Genomic DNA, 14,519 nt, shown 5'->3' with positions numbered 1-14,519 from the left:
CAGATTCTGCCCAATTTATTGCTTTTGGCTTGAGGAGGGATAGGACTGGTAAGCAGCGCTGACCTTGAATTAATGTCTCTTAATTATTGCAATGATGGATTTTATTTCAATGGGACATAAGACTATAATTATTGTTATTATCTAACTATTCAGTTCCCATATGTAATTTTGCTTTTTCATTAAAATTAAGTGCAAAACGGAAGTAATTATCAGAAATAGGACCTAATAAATTCAGTGGGTTCAGTTAGACATGTCAGGCATCCTAAAAATTCCCACCACAATTTCCACCATAGCTGTGTTTACACAACATGCTAACCATAATTAAAGATTTATTGTCCAATACAGAAATCACACAGTGTACTAGGCTACAGTGTAGTTAGCTACTTTGTGTTAAGTGTGTCAGGCAAACACATCCAATGAGTCACAAGCCAGCCAATCACATCTTAGCCTAACGTATTGTAGAATACTGTACCTGTCTTTGTTTCTTTCATTCATAATGACGTATTAATTTTACTGGGACTTACCTTGTAAGAAGTATAAATAGCATAAGCTTGTAGTTGATATAGCTACTAATTAACTTCTGAACAAGAGATAATCTTGTTCTTACTCGGCATAGCTTACACCGAGAAAGTCCTATTGCTGGATGGAACCTTGCAATAAGGTTCTCATATGCAAGTAAACTTTTAGGAGGATTTCAACGTAAGGAATGCTATTGCTGAAAAACAGTAACTGTGCAAAGGCCATTTCCATGTACAGTAGTACCATTTCTGCCCTCCAAAGAGGGCATGCTACCTATTTCACTCCTGCTGATCTTGGATGCTGAGACAAGGCAGAGATCCCCACGAGTCCATTGTGCTCCTCTGGGAAACCAGTGGGAGAGTACAATAATTGTCATAATTGTGCACTAAGCCCTGAATTAATATGGGTCCTAGGTAGAAAAAAATCTCTTCTCCCCCACTTTATACCAGAGACGATAGTGTCCCATCCCTGATCTATGATGCTGTAATGGAAAACTATGAAAAGTTAGTGTTTGGGGGGGGGATGCTGGGGGGAGACCCAAGTTGCTTTAATACCATTCTCCTAAAGACAGCAAATCAGCGATTTGCAGCTAGTCAATTCCCCAGTTCCAGCACCCATGGTTTTAGACAGCTGGAGTGGGGGGGAAGGAGATGGATACGGCAGTTCCAGAAATATGATGCTGAGCCTTGTGGGATGGAGTTAATATTTGCTTAAGTCCAGGAGACTACATAACACAGGTATTCTTACCAAGAAGAACACAAATTTCCTATGTTATATTCAGCCACAGCATTACAGAAAAAGTGTCTCACCTTGCTCTGGTTTTTTTTTTTTTTTTTTTTTAAGTGTAGTCACAGACAACTAATTCAGGTTTCCAAAAAATCTGACTTCACGTGATCAGGCAGATCCACTCTCAGCTTCACAACAGTTCAAACTGATCAAGTAGCAGTGCCAAAATTAATGTGTGGAACCATCATTTTAAATCCTTTGCAATTGTTGAAAAGAAATAGCTAAGCAACACTATAGGATTCTGCTGTAGTGTGGAACCAATCACAGTTCAGGTTATGCCAATCCAGACTTTATTAATAGAAATTATGCTCAGAGAAAGTATGATGTTGTCTGTACAGAAGAGAACCACTGAGGGGCTTCTGAAAGATACTGTAATGCTCTTTGTCACATTTCAAGTCTATCTTATTGAAGGTAAAATACCAGCATAAAACAGGCAAAACTTGCTACGTATCTCCCACAGTAGTAGGAATACGGTGCATTCCTGCCTAATACACAATACATTTTGGTATTGACCATAAGACATTGTTTCTCTCTCTCTTGCATTGGCTGGGCTGTACCTAGAGCATTGTGTCAAGCTCTCGGTATCACTTTTTAGGACTGACACTGACAAACTGGAGTGTATTGAAAGAAAAGCAATCAAAATAAGGGGCCTAGAAAGAAAAACGTAGGCAGAATAAACCTTTGGAGGCATTACAGTGCATGTTTCTAGCCTTGGGAACAGAAGACCATGAGGAGACAGGTGAGCTGTTTTCAAGTATCTGAAGAGCTGTGACAAAGAAAGGAAGACAGAATTGGTCAGAGTTATTTCAGAACATAGGCAAGAAATGAGATTTAAACTAAGATGCAGCAAAATTCAGTTAGATATCAGGAAAAATTTCCTGTCAGTAAGAGCTGTTCAACAGTGTACGCTGTTATTTGGAGCAGCCTATAAACCCTGTACATAAATAAAAATAAAACAGCAGAACAGCCTGCCCCAGGAAGTATGGACTCTCCTTCACTTGTGTTTAAAGAGGCTAGATGACCCTCTGTCGGGGATGCTGCAGGACTGGATTTCTGCATGAGGTAGAGGGTTGGATGAGATTCCTTCCAATCTTGTCCTAAGCCTATATTTCCGTGATATATAGTTTCCATAAGTTTGATTTGAATTGTTTTTTTTCTTTATGCATATTTCCTGTATAATAAATACATATCTAGGATGCTATTCCCTTTCAGGATACAGGTAGTCCTCAATTTACAACAGCAATTGGAACCAAAATTTCTGTCGCTAAGCAATGCAGTCATAAAGCTTGACATCACGTGACAGCATTGCTTAGCGACGGCAATCCCAGCATTCCCTGTTGCCATTGCTAACTGAATTACACCGGTCATTAACCAAGGACCCACCCTGATCCAAGCCATTCCTAATTTGATCTCTCCCAGCCCCAAGCCTCAGTTTTTCCAAGGCAAGGGACTTCCTCCCCTTCAATTCCCCCCAACTGCTATTCCCCCCACATCCTTTTGGCTGCCCTACACCCTGCCTTACAGGGTGGCAAGCAGCTCCAGAATTGTGCAGCTCTGGGACTGCTTGGCACACCACAGCTCCGGGGCTGCAAGAAACCCACGTGCAGTGCAGTGCAAAGCTGCAGCCGCCCCGGGAAGCCACAGCCAACCCAGCCTGGCCCAGCAGTGCAGCATGAAGCTGCAGTCTCCCTGGCCCTGCCCAGCCCCAGCTGCCCTCACCATCCTGCACTCCGAGGCCCTTGCCTCCCTGCGCTCAACCACCCCAGCTGACCTTCAGTGTCTTCTTGCTCCCGCTGCTGAGGCATGCCCAGCCTGGCCCTTTGCAATGCAGTTGCTGACCATGCGAGGCCGTCTTCCCCAGGTCTTGTGAGGAAACCACTGCAGAGTTTCATGTGGCCAACAGCCGCCTTGCAAAGGGCCAGGCCAGGCATGCTTGATCAGCAGCAGGAGCAAGAAGATGGCAAAGGTCAGCTGGGGGTGATGGAGCGCAGGGCAGCGGGGACTGCAGAGTACATGGGGCCAAAAGAGCCCAGATGGGGGAGAGGTAGGTGGGTGGCAGGAGTTGAGGCACCCCTATGGTCATAAGCGCAGGCAGGCTGCAAAGCACCTGAATTTTGATAATGTAATCACAGGGGCACTGCAATGGCCATAACTTCAGGGACCGGGCATAAGTGCTATTTGTTCAGTGCCGCCATAACTTCGAATGGTTGCTGAACAAATGGTTGTAACTCGAGGACTATCTGTAAGTAGTGTTATGCAAAGCATAGAGGAAGAGTAAAAAGTACTAAGCAAAAGAAATAAAGGCATGCATTAAGAAAAAGAAATCTAGCTAAATCTACTTTATACTAACACCATTCACTATACTTCTCCATACCTTTCTTCCTTACAAACTATTATTACTTCCACCTTGTCCATGGCACTGTTCCTTTTGTTCTTTAAACTTCTCACCTCTCATTTTCTGAAGATCTCATCAACACCATACAAACACAGCTTTCTCTGTCTTCCATTTCCTCTTGAACTATTCTTCCTTCAAATATTTTGTGATTCAGTCCTCATTTCTTCTCTCTATAAGACCAAACTACCTCAGTATACTTTCATACTTATCACTCACTTTTGTGTTCAGCCTACATTTGTTTAGCGCCCATTTATTGTTGACCTGATCTCTTCTTTGTTTGCCACATACACTTCTTAAATACCTCAGTCCTGCTGCATTCAATTTTTATCTTTCTCCTGACATACTCAACTCTACTCTCACTTCCCTATATCAAAGTGAGTGGAGTACACTGTTATACTTGACATTAATTCCTTGCAAGAGACCACATACTATTCACTATCTATTAATATTTATGTATCACATAACTTCTCCATCCATTACCTCATCTTGTAAACATTTTATCAAGATACATAAATTCATCTGCTTCCTTTAATTTATTGTCATATATGTATTTCTTGTTATTCCATCCAATTTCTTTGTGAAACACAACTACCTTGATCTTAGATACATTAATTCTCAGATCCATGCTTCTTGTTGCATCATACAAGCTATCTAACATTCACTGCAAATTATTGGGGTTCTGAGCCAAACAACATGGCATCATCTGTATACAAAAGTACAAACATGTTCACACTCCCAAACAACACATTTCTGTTACCAGCACAAGCATACTTTATACATTTATCCATAAATATATGAAACAGTCCTTGTCTTACTCCCTTCTCAAAGAAAACCATTTAATATTCCCATATACCATATAATATTCCATCATATATTGTTCCTATCACATTCAGCAACCTACTCTCAACTCCATACTCACATAAAACATTCCATAATTCAATCCTATTTATTTAACATATGCTTTCTTTAAAATAGCAAACATACAGTAAACTTTCATTCTCACATTCATAAATATCTCCATTACTTACTTTTCTCTTACATAAGGAAAGAACAATAGTGTTCTTTCAATCATCAGGAACAGATGCAGTTTTCACACTCAAATCACGTAGCCACTCCATAAGCAATCCTCATCTGTATTTTAACATTTCTACAGTTACACTATCTATACTAGCAGCCTTGCCATATTTCAATATTCCCATCATTTTTGTGATTTCCTTTTTACTAAATTTTTGGACACCAACATGTATAGTATTTCCACCAGTTCCACTCTTTAACATATCACTGTTCTCGTGCAAATCTCTAAAATATTATTTCTAGCATTTTGTCACTTTAGTTTCATCACAAGTAATTTCATCAGTTATTTTTAATTCCAATCATGTTGCTATAGTCTCTTTGATAGTCCTTTCCACTTATTTCCAGCACAATGCTTGATTTCCATCAAAATCCCTTTATATTTTGTCTGCCTTTTTAAATCTTGACGTGCAAAAACTACATTTTTTGCTATTTCTTTTTCTCCAGGGCCATCAGCACGATCTCAGTCTTAGAAACTCTCCAGGCACTCTCTGAAAACCAGCGGGTCCCATCAGGCGCTAGAGCAGACTGACTGAATAGCTCCCGCCTCCCTGCATTGGGGAGCTGCCTCAGGAAGCTCCGGGACAATTTAAAAAATCCCCAGTTTAGAAGCTCAGTCCACAGAGACTTAAGTTTTTCGGCAACCTTTCCTTCCATTCTTTCCCCTCCCCACCTGCTTTTGTAACATCCTTCCTGATGAAGACAGAGAGATTTTAAAGGCTAACGCTGGTTGTGGTGCAAGTGGGATAGTGTAATAAAGATACTATCATGCTATGAATTTTGGAAATGACACCAAGCTGTTCAGAGGATTCTCAGCGACCAGCCTCCCGTAACAAACGCCGCTTGAGAATCGTCCAAGGGGACGCAATGACACGTACCATAGAGCTGCCGCCAAAGGCTAGAGCGTGAGCCTAATTAGAGCCACGGGCTTCCCGAAACCCGTCCGACCTCTGGCCCCGCCCTTTCGGTACGTCAGTGCATCAACACGCCGGGCGGGTCCCGTGACCGGAAGGGGTGAGCAAGAGGCGGAAGTGAAAGCGGGGAGGGTGTTTGGCCCCATTAAAGCGGAGCTGAACGGAGTGGAGGGTTGGCGGTCGTGAGGGTGCGGAGGAACAGTGCGGTAAGCCGGGTCGTGTCGTCTTACACGGTGAGTCCGACGGTACTGGGGGGCCCCGGGAGAGTGACGAACGTGGGGTGTCTGTCGGGCTCGACGTCGGGAGAGGCCCGACGGGGTGCGGGAGGGAGCCGCTCGCTTAGCCCGCTGGGTTGGAAAACGGGAGAAGGGCGCGGCTCTCTCGGTGGCGTCCGAAGGGGGATTCCTTTGTCACTGCCTTTTTCTCGGCCGTGTTCGCGACGGGAGGAGGGAGCGGCCGCCTGGGCCCCGCCCTGTTCGCTTTGGGGCTGGGGTGAGGTAGTTCCCTATAGGGCCAGTTTAGCGGGGGAGGCAGCCGCTTAATAACGATTATCTGCGGTGGGCGGGGGGATTGGCAAGGCGAGAGCGCTGCCGGTAGGGTGTCCCTGGGAAGAAGGGAGAGAGAGAGTGGCTTCTGTCTTCCTCCTCTTTCTCCACCCCTCCGTTTTCCGGAACAAAGAAACGTGGACTATAGAACCCACTGTCAGTTTCAAGGATTGTGTGGTTTGGCTGAACAGTAGCTGGTTCCTGGCCCACTGGAAAGCTGAAAGGTGAGAGCTGCTGAGCAGCTCCAAACCCGACCCAGCCCTCTTCTCCCCGCTCTGCTGGCTAAACAATAACGCTTCCTGTAGCTCCCAGTTGAAAGCTTAATACGATATGGATTCATGGCTTTGGCCTTGCTTCAATTTGTTGTCCTGTAAATATCGAACTCCGATATTTAAACGAGCGCGAGCTTTTTTTCTATAGTTTTATGTCTAAAGCTACCTACAAAGGTATCTGTTCCTTGCTACTGTTCCCGCCCTATCTCCCAGCTGAAATGCCTATATTGTTCCGAGTAAATAGAAGTGCCTTTTTTTTCCCCGTAGTGGCTGAATACTGTGCATATTAGGAAATAACCTTACCTGAACTTAGTGTAGCATTTATGATTATATGTATCCAGGTTGTGCTGCAAATGCCTTGTTGTGTGTTGCTGGACAGTTCTTTTGAGTGTAAATTCTAGAATGGGATGAATTGAGTGATTATGTACAAGGACAGTTAAGAGCAATCTAATACAAGATTGAGTTGTATCATTCATATACTCAAAGGACAAGTTTCCTTTGAGTATATGAATGATAAATCAGTTGGGACTCACAATGTTATCTTACTGTCCAAACATTATGTAATTTACTAAGTTAGGGATGGTAAACAAAGCAGTGTCTTTCTGTATTGCCTTAAGTACTTCATCAGAATGTTAGACAATAAATGACTCCAAGGACAAAAGTAGGCTTCAAGACTTGACTCACTGATACCCTTGAGTAAATCTAACCTTATCTTTGGGACTATTGTGTATGAATATGTCATCAGACTGAAGAAGCATTATTAGGAATATTTAGGTATTTAAAGCCTGGCAATTTAAGGCAAATGGCAAGAATAATGGATTGGGCCATTAAATTGGTTTTACTAGGATAACTGTATACCACAATGAAAGCTAAGCAATTTCAAATAAGGAAGGAATCTATAAATTTAACTATTAAATCTAAAAATATTTCTGGGCTCAAATGATGACTATATAATCTAGATATCTGATTTAGATTGTATTGGAGCTCAAAATAATTTGCTTTTTTATTTAGTTGCTGGGCAGTAAAATTAACCTATATTAAGTGGAATCCATATATCTTGTTCTATGGCTTGCCTTCTTAGCTGGGAAGACCAAGTATGCTTTCTTCCCTTGTGATTTCAGCAGCTGATTAAGCACATGATTTAGTTCATGAGTAGTTAAGTACAATTTATCTAGGGATTAAATGTCATCAAGTGTTTCTAGGAACTGGTACATACAACTTTATTGCTTTGGAAATTGTATGGAAAATAGGAGGCTCTGTAGCAGTCAGTTTCTCTAAAGACAGGTTTGTCATATGCTTTGACTTAAAGTTCAATTAATATAGCCGAAAATCTATAAGAACTTGTAGGACATCTATGATTCAAAATATATAGTGATTTCAATTTGCACTTAAATGTTTGCTTTTCTACTTATGGTAAGAGGCTCTCAAACTTTGCATTACCACCATCTCTGAAAATGAAAAATGAATTTTTGTGACTTTTAATGGGCAAGAAATAAATATACCTCGTTTAATAGTTCAGTTTTAATTAATGAGGCTCTCAAACTTTGAAGTATCAATACTGCCCTCTAGGGCTTGCGCAGGCAAAATTAGCAAATCCCAGAAGTAGTTTTGGTAGCATTCTATCCCTATTTGTGCAAGGTTGAGCAGGTTTTTAAAAAACCATAGCTCTGCCCCACCCCTAGGACCCTAACCCACAGTTTGAGAACTGTTGGTTTATTGTACTGAAAATTCCAGACAAATAATGCAAAGATACTCCTACTATGTAAAGCATAGTTTTTGCTTCAAACAGTTCAAGTTTTCAGTAGTAGCTGATAGGTAGGAGACCTGCCTCAAATGCTATAGAACTGTTAGTGTGAGTAAATCCATAATGGCTTCTGGACCAGTTACAGGATTTTGAGGTTATGCATATTTGCACATGGATTATACTCAATATAGTAAATAATAAAGGATAGCCTTTCTCTGTCTTCTATTTAAAAATACCAATCAACTATAATGTGTGCAATGGTAACTCCCTTAGCACCTATTAGACTTTTCTTTCAAACTCACTTTTAATTTTTCCCTATTTATTTTAAAAGTTAAAGAGGTATATTAAAAGCAAAGTTCAGCTCAGCAGCATAATCTCTATGTTGAATATGTCTCTAATCCCCTTAGAAATCCTTACAAAACAAAAATTGTGGTTGGTAGTTGTGGCGGCTTTGGCCATCTCTCCCATAACTTATAGCAACTTCCTAGCATCACCAGTCAATGGTGAAGGGATATAAAGACTGTCCTCATTGGTGTTATTTTGATGCTGCAATGGTTGGATAACTCTAGAAGGTGCTCTGTCTCATTGGTTGAAGAGTGACCTTTAATTTATTTGTCAGATTTATATCCAGCATTTTTGTTCAAGAGCTCAAGGTAGCATACATAGCACTCCCTCTTTCTGTTTTTCCCTCCAACAACCCTATGAGATTGGCTGGCCCAAAATCACCCAGTAACTTCATGGCTAAGGGTGGACTAGTACCTGGGTTTCCTTGGTGCCAATCAGATGCTTTAACCATTACATTATTCTGGCTCTGGGCTTACCTGCACAGAAAAAATGAAAAAATAAGTTGGGGACGATTATCAGGAACCAAAGGCGGTTTTTCTGATTGTGGATATTTATAAAAAACACATTATAATTTGTTGAGAGTGATTAGGACATGTAATAAAGCCAAAACATTTTGGATACAAATATATAAACTGATTCAGAAGATTTTAAAGACTAATGTATAATTGAAACCAGAGGCTTTTCTTTCAGGATTAATGGACAGATAGCTAGAAAAAAGTCATGGAACTTTGTTTTTATATATGACAACTGCAACAAGATTATTATATGCTCAAAAGTGGAAAGGTTCAGCATTACCCACAATAGAGGAATGGTTGGTGAAGATGATGTAACTTGCAGAGAGGCTGAACTGACTTCCTTGATTACAGAAAAGACAATATCTACACTAATTGCTGAGTGGAAACCCCTTATACACTTTTTGCATGAAACAGGAAAAAATGAACTGATTATTTGTGGTTTTGATAATTAGAAAAATAAATAATAGAAAAGAGTTTTTCTTTTTGTAACCATAGAGTAAGAGATAATTTTGTAATTATACTTGTATTTGCTGCAAAGAAAATCGGAAGCTTTATATTTCTTTTCATCTTTTCTTTTTGCACTTTTGTCTTAGTTTTGTCTTAGTTTTGTCGTCTTTTCTTTCTTTCTTTTTTACTTTATATTAGTTTTTGTTATCTTTTTTAAAAACTTTAAATAACATTTATATTTAAAAAGTAGCTCATTAGTGATTTGAGGCAGTCTCATTCCTAGATGAGATTAGCTCAGGCTTTTTCTGATGGAGATAGTTGCATATGTATGAATATATTTGCATAGGTTTAAGAATCCTCTATAGTGAAGCAGGAGCACAATGATGGAGCACCTGATTTGCATCAAAATATCCTAAATATAGAAGTTATGGAGAATTGTTTCCAATCAGTACAGACACCATTGAGCTAGATGGACCAAGAGTCTGATTTGCTGTAGGACAACATTCTGTGTTCCTAAACTAGTCACTAAGAGATAGGTTGGTGTGGTGGTGGTTAAAGCACCATGCTAGAAACCAGGAGATCATGAGTTCTAGTCCTGCCTTAGACACAGCTGGGTGACCTTGGGTCAGTCATTCTCTTTCAGCCCTTGGAAGGAGGCAGTGTCAAACCACTTCTGAAATCTTGCCAAGAAACCTGCAGGGACTAGTCCAGGCAGTCACCAGGAGTCAACACTGACAAAAAACACTAGTCATACTAAAAGCATGGCTTGTGTGGCACAATCAGGTTTATTTGGTCAGAAGTGGGATAATTTCATCTAAATATGGGGATAAATATAGTATTAAATTTCACTGCTACCCACCCGTAAATGTTGAACTTGAAGTGCTTATGCTGATATCATTTTCTCTCTGGCAACATAATAGCTAAGCATGGAAGAAGGGTGCTTATAATATTCTGGAGGTAACCATTTAAGTGAAGTAACAAATAGTTATAAACAATTAAAGCTGTTATAGTAACATATGAAAAAATAATATTAGTTAAACTGTTTGTTTAGAAGTAGAGAAATCCATGCTCATTTACAGAGTGATAGTTACTTTTTCACATCAGCCAGCAGCGTCTCTGCTTTTTTTCTAGATATACTGATTGTCTTCTTTTTCTCCCCTTTCCCTCTCTTACCGTGTCTGTCTGTAAATTCCCTCTGTTCTCTAAGATCTCCTAGCCTTCTGGCCTTTCTTCCTCATAAGAAAGTTTCTGATTAACCATTTACTTACTTTAGTAGGATGCAAGTAATCTACTGTTTTATCAGAACTTGTATATTACTTAAGATCTATTGACCCCCTAATAGTGGTATCCCAGGGGATATGCTAAGTGTAGAAAACAATGCAATCCATGTTGAAACCAGTTTTAATCCCCTGACTGTTAATATAGAAGCAATATTAATGGTGGAATAAGCAGATGGCACTTTATTGTAATCCTGGCTGGCTCCCATCTGCGATGACTAATTTTACAAATATGATGGAAATGCTGAATCTTGTACATTTTTAATTAAAAGATGCTACTGCTGAACTTTCATAAAAAATGAAGTGTGACTAGTCCACAGTAATATGCAAAGTTGGTAATGGCCTTGTCTGTTTCAAATAGCTGATGTGGATCATCTTGCAGTGATAGCAATTGAGATGTTTTTCCTTCCCAAATGTTTTGCCTCCACCATTGTGTGTCTGTGCCTTCAAACCAGTCTTGGGAACTGCCTGAACAAATCCCTGCAGTTATCTTGAGAACATTTTCAGAAGTGGTTTCCTAGGGCTGAGTGTGAGTGACTAGCCTAAAGTCACCCAACTGGTTTCATACCTAAGGTAGGACTAAAACTCATGGTCTCCTAATTTCTAGCCTGATACCCACTACACCAAACTGGCTCTCACCTCCACCATTACTGACTTGTAATATCTTATCTTGTGTTAGACAAATCCCCCATCTACTTAATTATTCCACACTACCATTTTAATTGCTCTCCTTTCTTTAAAAGTCTATTTCTGTATCTTGCTCAGCTGCCAGCTAATAGCCAGACAGACACATCACACTAAATAATGTAATTTGTTTTGATTGTAGTTTACTGGTTGTGTTATTATGCTCTGTAAGCTATGGTTTGTCAGATCCCCTATCAAATTTGGAGCAACACTGGAGCTACAACTTTCACAAATTTCAGTATGCATATGATAGAGAGCAAACAGTTAGCTAAAATTGTATAGAAATTGTGTTCAACTTGCTATCATACATTACTCTCTGCGAGCAGTCTATTAAAAACATTGTTGGCTTTAACTTCAGATATGCTTGTATACTGTTCGGCATTTTTAGCCTTCTCTCTTACGGGAATTAATGTGGAAATCTTGCAGGATTCCAGTTAAGGAAATCCTGGTTTACAGTGGGGCAAAAAAGTATTTAGTCAGCCACCAATTGTGCAAGTTCTCCCACTTAAAAAGATGAGAGAGGCCTGTAATTTTCATCATAGGTATACCTCAACTATGAGAGACAAAATGGGGGGAAAAATCCAGAAAATCACATTGTCTGATTTTTAAAGAATTTATTTGCAAATCATGGTGGAAAATAAGTATTTGGTCAATATCAAAAGTTCATCTCAATACTTTGTTATATATCCTTTGTTGGCAATGACAGAGGTCAAACGTTTTCTGTAAGTCTTCACAAGGTTTTCACATACTGTTGCTGGTATTTTGGCCCATTCCTCCATGCAGATCTCCTCTAGAGCAGTGATGTTTTGGGGCTGTCGCTGGGCAACACGGACTTTCAACTCCCTCCAAAGGTTTTCCATGGGGTTGAGATCTGGAGACTGGCTAGGCCACTCCAGGACCTTGAAATGCTTCTTACGAAGCCACTCCTTCGTTGCCCGGGCGGTGTGTTTGGGATCATTGTCATGCTGAAAGACCCAGCCATGTTTCATCTTCAGTGCCCTTGCTGATGGAAGGAGGTGTTCACTCCAAATCTCACGATACATGGCCCCATTCATTCTTTCCTTTACGCGGATCAGTCGTCCTGGTCCCTTTGCAGAAAAACAGCCCCAAAGCATGATGTTTCCACCCCCATGCTTCACAGTAGGGATGGTGTTCTTTGGATGCAACTCAGCATTCTCTCTCCTCCAAACACGACGAGTTGAGTTTAGACCAAAACGTTCTACTTTGGTTTCATCTGACCATATGACATTCTCCCAATCCTCTTCTGGATCATCCAAATGCTCTCTAGCAAACTTCAGACGGGCCCGGACATGTACTGGCTTAAGCAGGGGGACACGTCTGGCACTGCAGGATTTGAGTCCCTGGCGGCGTAGTGTGTTACTGATGGTAGCCTTTGTTACTTTGGTCCCAGCTCTCTGCATGTCATTCACTAGGTCCCCCCGTGTGGTTCTGGGATTTTTGCTCACCATTCCTGTGATCATTTTGACCCCACGGGGTGAGATCTTGCATGGAGCCCCAGATCGAGGGAGGTTATCAGTGGTCTTGTATGTCTTCCATTTTCTAATTATTGGTCCCACAGTTGATTTCTTCACACCAAGCTGCTTGCCTATTGCAGATTCAGTCTTCCCAGCCTGGTGCAGGTCTACAATTTTGTTTCTGGTGTCCTTCAACAGCTCTTTGGTCTTGGCCATAGTGGAGTTTGAGTGTGACTGTTTGAGGTTGTGGACAGGTGTCTTTTATACTGATAACAAGGTCAAACAGGTGCCATTACTACAGGTAACGAGTGGAGGACAGAGGAGCCTCTTAAAGAAGTAGTTACAGGTCTGTCAGAGCCAGACATCTTGCTTGTTTGTAGGTGACCAAATACTTATTTTCCACCATGATTTGCAAATAAATTCTTTAAAAATCAGACAATGTGATTTTCTGGATTTTTTCCCCCATTTTGTCTCTCATAGTTGAGGTATACCTATGATGAAAATTACAGGCTTCTCTCATCTTTTTAAGTGGGAGAACTTGCACAACTGGTGGCTGACTAAATACTTTTTTGCCCCACTGTATGTCTATAGCATTTGCTTTTCATGATCTATTCCAGTTTTTCTAATCTAGGTCATTCCATATTTCCATAATCTCTGATAATAGACCATAACAGCTAGATAGAAAGTGTAATTTATAATACGTGGAAGGTTCAAGCTTGAAGAAGGCTGATTGGCTTTGCTCAGTGGTATTGTTTGGGAGATAATTGAATGCATTAAGTGCCAATTATTTTTTTTTAAACTACACTCCTGGAATAAGATTCTATTTATGTTTACACCGTAAATAGCTGTGGTGGGCAGTGAGATATATGGAAGCTGATTTTGGACAAATAGAGGCAATAATGCTGGCATTTATGCCAATTATGTTTCAGTTTTCTTGGCTACTCTTGATCACAGCTTTTGGGTTCAATTATATATGCAAAGTGGAAAATACAAGCTGCTGCCAGCACTGCTATTTAAGATGTATGGTGAAAATCACTTCAAGCAGTCAAACTGCATTCTGTCCATTCTCTAAATATGAATATTTAATGAGTATAAGCATTCCTTTAAACAAAAGTATAAGCAATGTACAGAGAGCATAAGTTCTTGCTAGTGTTCTGACATCTCATACTAATTTCTATTTAGAACTGGAATATTTACTATTTGTGGACTTAAGCCTTTTTCAAACTGATGCTCAGCAGTTAAGATGTCTAAAAATATAGGAGTAATTTCTAGCCACTGTAAAAGTTGTAATCCAACACTTTTGAAATGCACCGGCTCAGGGAAGGTTTTCATTCAGCTAACATGTCCCTACTTTTCAGCTTAGCATTGCTGATGGGTTTTTCAAATGTTTAAACTCAGCAGATAGAGAGCTGGTTCAGGGAGCTATATTAGGCAACTCACATTTGTGTAATGAAAGCTAAAGGTAGGCTGTATAATCAAATAATTAGTGTACTGAAATGGTATAGTAACTGGTAGCATTGCTTTTCATAC

The 14,519-nt window shown here is 40.3% G+C and overlaps 1 protein-coding gene and 1 long non-coding RNA gene across 3 annotated transcripts in view; one reads left to right on the top strand and one right to left on the bottom strand.

The window, feature by feature from the left end:
- Positions 1-14,519, top strand: part of RAB7A (RAB7A, member RAS oncogene family) — a 38,795-nt gene that overhangs the window by 6,783 nt on the left and 17,493 nt on the right. The window contains exon 1 of one of the 2 annotated variants that reach the window (XM_007421898.4): positions 5,760-5,918. The exons of the other annotated variant lie outside the window; for it this stretch is intronic. The gene's annotated coding sequence lies outside the window, so the exon portion shown is untranslated. Of the gene's footprint in view, positions 1-5,759; positions 5,919-14,519 lie in introns of those variants that run through there. 2 annotated transcript variants of the gene reach the window in all.
- Positions 1,366-5,785, bottom strand: LOC112542347 (uncharacterized). Its single transcript, XR_003086130.2, has 3 exons — positions 5,650-5,785; positions 3,754-3,870; positions 1,366-2,071 (listed from the first exon to the last, which is right to left on the bottom strand). It is a non-coding gene; the product is annotated as an uncharacterized LOC112542347 (long non-coding RNA).

The sequence above is a fragment of the Python bivittatus genome, unplaced genomic scaffold (genome assembly GCF_059951505.1).
Source record: "Python bivittatus isolate LINGU-HERP-01145 unplaced genomic scaffold, Pbiv_v1 ctg000080_np1212, whole genome shotgun sequence".
Lineage (NCBI taxonomy): Eukaryota > Metazoa > Chordata > Lepidosauria > Squamata > Pythonidae > Python > Python bivittatus.
The sequence above is the reverse complement of the archived record's forward strand: the minus strand, read 5'-3'. Positions and strand labels throughout refer to the sequence as shown.